The sequence below is a fragment of the Eptatretus burgeri genome, chromosome 7 (assembly GCF_056783735.1).
Source record: "Eptatretus burgeri isolate ZD-2024b chromosome 7, Ebu_testis_v1, whole genome shotgun sequence".
Classification (NCBI taxonomy): domain Eukaryota; kingdom Metazoa; phylum Chordata; class Myxini; order Myxiniformes; family Myxinidae; genus Eptatretus; species Eptatretus burgeri.
In genome coordinates this window covers 25,557,834-25,563,745 of record NC_140967.1, presented here as the reverse complement: position 1 = coordinate 25,563,745, position 5,912 = coordinate 25,557,834, and positions in this window count along the sequence as shown.

Below are 5,912 nucleotides of genomic sequence, written 5' to 3'. Positions count from 1 at the left end.
TGTTCATGACATGAGAAAAATTGGGGTCTAAGGGGGTGAAAGGGGGGGTTTCCCCCCCAAAATATGTATTTGCTCTTTTCTCCAGAACTAGACACAATTTCGATGAAACTTGAGCACAACCTTCATCACCCAAGATGAACCAAAGATTGTTAATGGCATTAAAAAAAAAAAAAAATCAGGGTCTAAGGTGGTCCACAGAGAGATTGCCCCCCATAATAGGTATTTTCTTTCTTCTCAGGAAATACACACACAATTTCTATGAAACCTGATGACAACTTTCATCACCCATGATGCACCAAAGATTGTTGATGGCATTAAAAAATTTGGGGTCAGAGGGGGCTTAAGGCTCCACAAAATATGTATTTGCTCTTTTCTCCAGAACGAGTCACAATTTCGATGAAACTTGAGCACAACTTTCATCACCCGTGATGCACCAAAGTCTGTTCATGACATGAAAAAATATCCAGAGCTCTTTACTTTCTTCTCCATTGCATATTGTGCGGGCCATCCATGTCTACCAATGGTTCTCTGGTTATCTTATCCAGCCGCTCCCAGGTAAGCGCCCAGGGGTATTTCCCCTATGATTATGCTCATCGCCGAGAGGTCACAATTTTAAACCGATCTTCACCAGACTTCACCACAAGGTAGAATTCGTCATAAGCAAAGAGGCCTTCGTTTTTGAGGTCAACAGGTCAACATAGGCCAAAGATCAACAACTTGCATGAGATGTCTAAAATACTCAATTTTTATCCCAATTAATTGAAATTTGGAGAGGATTTACATTTTAGATCACTGAATTCAGCCAGACAATTATTTTGAAGTCAACATCTGCCAAAGGTCAACAACTAAGCTGGAATTTCTAAAATCCTCAATTTTCATCCCATTGACTTGAAATTTGAAGAGGATTTGTGTATTTTGTCATTGAATTCAACCACTAATTGTTTTTAAAGGTCAAATTTATTTTATGGATTTTGCAAGTATTGTGCTATGCATGACATATTTATTGTTTGTCTGTCTGTCTGTGAGCACGATGTCTCAAAACGTTATGGACGGATTCGGACAAAACTTTGTGGACAGGTTGAGGGTGTGACAAGGACGAATTGATTAGATTTTAGTGAAGATCTGGATCCGGATTCAGATACGAGAATTTTTTAATTTTTTCAAGTGATTCTTAACCATTGTAAGATTGGGATAAAAACGATATATAGCACGATATCTCAAAAATTATGGACAGATTATGACAAAACTTGGTGGATGAGTTGGTTAGATGATAAAAACAAGCCGATTGAAATTTGATTTAGGTCCAGATCCAAATCTGATTTATCAGTGGGATACAAAATGTAAACTGTTAAACCTGGCAGAGGTATGCGTTCTACCGAGTGCCATTCTAGTTATTGCTATCTCCATCTCACAATTTGCTATTCCTTCAAATACTTTTGCTTTCCATGTAAGTAAAGGATTTGCAATGATTCTGAATTACCTGAAAATAGAATTAAAGAATAATAAACCCAAATTAATAATCAATTATTCCTAATTGCATTGTTGAAAACGAGCCAACGATGGTGATCTCCATAACTCATACATTTTAACCAATGTCAATCACCATTTGGAATGTGCCTCCAAGCCTGCGAGGAGCACGATATTCAGGAAAGCTGAGTAAAACCAGATCCTTTAATTTGGTAGTCTTTGTCAGAATTTCAAATTAGGCAGTAACACTCTTTGCTTATTTTAGTTTCTTTGAACAATTGCAGAAGTTTGCGTGGCTTGTGCTCTCCATGTTATATGATATCTGACAAAATTCAACAATTCATCTCAAGTTAAATAATTTCTCATTCCACCACCGGACGTAAATCCAAAGCAGGTTGGCAAAATGCTCACTGTCCTGTTCAGTCTCCTTTTTACCCTGTCTTTGGTCTACAGATCAGCCATACATTCTGGAGCAGAGCTATTACACCTTGAAGAATGTGCTTTTCATCTTAAAATTATTTTTTGTCTTCTCCATAAAAAAAAAAATTTACTGCTTGTATCCTTCTGGGTTCCAAGAGGCTTCTTGATCCTATCAGGGAGTTTGGCCACACAAGGTGAATGAGAGTTGCATTTCAGCTGCTTTGGTGATTTGTGCAATAATTCAGAAACACTTTTTATATTCCTATTATTGTTTTCTTTTTGTATACATCGTCAAGGCTCATGGAAGAGTTAATACTGGTACACTGAAAGGACCAGGATGCAACAGGACAAAAGGAACAGTTGAGAGAGAGAGGAAACACCAACAGCAGAGTTTAAGGCCAAGATCGACTTGAACAAACAAAGGGTGTGGGAAAGAATGGGGGGCAGGAGAGGATGCATGGGGTGGACGAGATGGATACAGAAGGAAACTCTCAGGAAGGAAAACTGGAAATTTGGAATAAGGAGGGCTTGCAATGGGGTGAAGGGGGCAGGGATGTTAACGAGGGTAGAAAAGATCATGGTTTTGGATTGGGGATGATCTGAAATTGTGGTGAACATCTGTCTTGAAGACCTGGGGGGAAGAATGAGATTGAAGAGGATGTGGAAATTGGTTCCACGAGCGGAAAAAAAGAGGAACAAATGTTCACATGGACGTACCAGATTGAAGTGCACTTCAATGGTGTGAAAGGAAATGGGGTGATTTTAGAGCTAAATGCAGAAGGAAAAGAAGGAGTAAAGACACAAACAAGGCTGAAGGTGATAGGGAATCTGACCAGACATCCAAATCTGGTCGTTGCTAATATTCAATGAGATAATTGGGTTTTTTGTATAGAGTCAAGGCTCGTGGAAGGGCTAGAACATAGAATGGATCAGGATGCAATCTAACAAAAGGAACAGTAGGAAGAGAAAGAGGAAATGCCAACACCAGGGACAGCGGATAAAATAGATGGAGATGGACAAACAAAGGATGTGGGTAATGATGGAGTGTAGGGGAGAATTCAACAGGTGGACAAGATGGATGGAGAAGCAAAAAATTATGAGAGCCAGTACGAAGCGAGTCCAAATACAGAGTAATCCAGATATGAGTAGCCCCTCAACCAACCCTCCTGACCCTCTCTCTGTTCTCCACACGAGTCCTCCGGGTCTGCCCATCGTCCTCTCTCCAGGCCCTTTTTCTTCCGACAGAAAGTGCTGCCCATGGGGTTCTCCTGTCTCTCCAAGGTCACTTCTTTCCCTCTCATAAAACAGGATGATACAAACCTGCGTCAAACGCAAACTTCAGAAAAACAACAATCATATTCTGCCTCAGAAAACTCCTCCATGATCAGCTTCTCATCCTCCTCTTCCTCCTGGGCCAAATCCTCCTCCGGACCATTTCACCAACTGGGCAGCCCCAATAAAAATTAATCCATTGCCACTTCTGGCTCCACAGCACTCTACACCACCATGGCTGGCACACATTGGCTAGAGAGATCATCATGGCCTTTCACACACATGTGACATGCTTTTCATGACAGGAATTCCTCACCTCACCCCACCCACAAACAAGAGATGTTTATGCCTACGATATTACTCTATCTTGTCTATAAATTACATACACTGCCTCAAGCTCAGTGTCACATTTTACAAGATGGCTGAAATGAAAGCGAGAGAAGAACCTTCAGAGTGTAGGCTTTATTCCATTTGATTGAAGCCGCTTCTACGGGCACACCAGGGAATACAGGCGCAGCAAGGAGTACATAAGCAGTAAGGTATACACGTGCAACTAATCACCGCAAAATAAATCAGTATAAGCACGGAGTCCGATATACTCTCAATTCTCAGCATTCAACGAGCACCAAGTGAACCGCCGCCGTAAACGACAATGCCCCTGGGACAATCACTCCCGACCGAGCCGAACCTCAGCTTTATCTATTCCGTGCTCGAGCCGTGCAAGATGTGATCACACGTCACGACCTTCAATTCACCACATTTTCCCCGTCTTTAAAATGTAACTAGAGGCCCAGCTAACGCACCATGATTACTTCAGCGCTACAGGAGTATACCTTTCAAGCAACGCGAACTATCTAAACTACAGAAGCATACATGCCAAGCAGTGAGGATTATTTTGAGTTGTAGGAGCATGGTAATGAGCATCGATATATTATGTAACGAGCATATAGGAGCATGAGCATCGAGGATGCCGATAATCCCCTTTACAGATTGAGTCGGCGAGGGGGTTTTATCCGTCGACCTCTCCGGGAGTAAATGGCGGTTTCACTTGAGGGAGGCTTCTGATCCTCTTGGTGAGCCTCGACTCGTGCCGGGGATGACTCCCCGATCGCTCTCGGGTGGAACGCGGCAGCTCCGTCACCACCATTCTCGGGTGGAGTTCCTGGGGGGGGGGAACACCTGGGGAGGGGATGTCAGAGGGAGGAGCGCCAGATGGTGGTATACCTGCGGGAGGAGTACCTGAGGGAGCCAAATGGCGAACCAACACAGTGGTCTCCCTGCCATCCGGGAGCCTGACATGAGCATACTCTGGATTAGTATCGATGAGTTCAGCCCCCTCCACCAAGGGTTCATACTTGCTTTGTCGTACCGGGCGTTTCATGAACACTGTTCCGGGATGGTTAGCCAGTTGGGCACCGATTGGCCGTCAACATAACGCCGCTGGTGAGTAAACATTCGTTCGTGAGGAGTTGCATTGGTGGACGTGCAGAGCAAAGAGCGTATGGAATTCAGAGCGTCGAGAAGGGTAACCTCCCACTGCTCGGGCCCCAGTCCTCTCGATTTCAGCGCCAGAGTTACGGCTTTCCAAATAACTCCCTTATATCGTTCCACCTGCCCATTACCCTGTGGGTTGTAACCCGTCGTTCGACTAGTTGCTATGCCGTGCTCTAATAGGAATTGTTTTAGCCCGGCCGACATGAAACACGGCCCTCTGTCTGAATGTATGTACGAAGGTTTCCCAAACATAGCGAAGAGGTCAGACAGACATTTCACGACAGTGCCCGAGGTCATATCCGAGCACGGAAATGCGAAAGGGAACCTTGAATATTCATCAACAACAGTGAATATGTATCTGTTGTCTGTCTCGGTCGGCAGGGGCCCTTTGAAGTCAATGTTTAGTCTCTCGAAGGGAGAAGTGGCCTTGATCAGTCTGCCAGAAGCGGCGCCATAGAATCTGGGTTTTAGTTCAGCACAAACAGGGCATGAAGCATTAATTTGTATAATATCTTCAATAGAATAGGGAAGGTTTTGTCTGCGCACGAAATGTGCCATTCTGGTTACCCCCGGGTGGCACAGAGACACATGGAGGTCTTACAAAGCCCGACTGATTGTCACCGAACAGTAGACCCGAGAGAAGGTGTCTGCAGCAGGGTTTTCCCTCCCGGGCCGGTAAACTATGTCGTAACTATAGCAGGCTAGGTCTATCCGCCATCTCATAATTTTTTCATTCTTAATTTTCCCGTTATTTTTCCCATCAAACATGAATGCCACGGATCGTTGGTCCGTAACGAGCGTGAAATGGTTTCCCAGTAAATAGTGTCTCCATTTACGTAGGGTTTCGACAATGGCATACGCTTCCTTCTCTATTGCCGAGTGTCTCTGCTCGCTTCCAGAGAGAGTTCTCGAGAAGAACGCGACGGGTCGCCCGGACTGATTAAGCGTAGCAGCTACCGCGTGATCAGAAGCATCTGTTTCCACCACGAAGGGCACCGAGCTATCGATCGATAATACCACGGAATTACTGATATCATCTTTGAGGCTGTGGAAAGCTTTTACAACAGCGGCATCTGGTGGGAAGTTTTTGCAATGCACTAGGGGATGTATTTTCTCGGAGTATTGGGAAATCCATCTCGCATAGTAAGCGAACATGCCGATCACCCGGCGCATTGTCTGCAGGTCCTGAGGTGGGGGTAGCTCACGAAGTGGGCGCAATCGTTCAGGATCAGGCTTAATCGTGCCGTCGGCTATCGTGT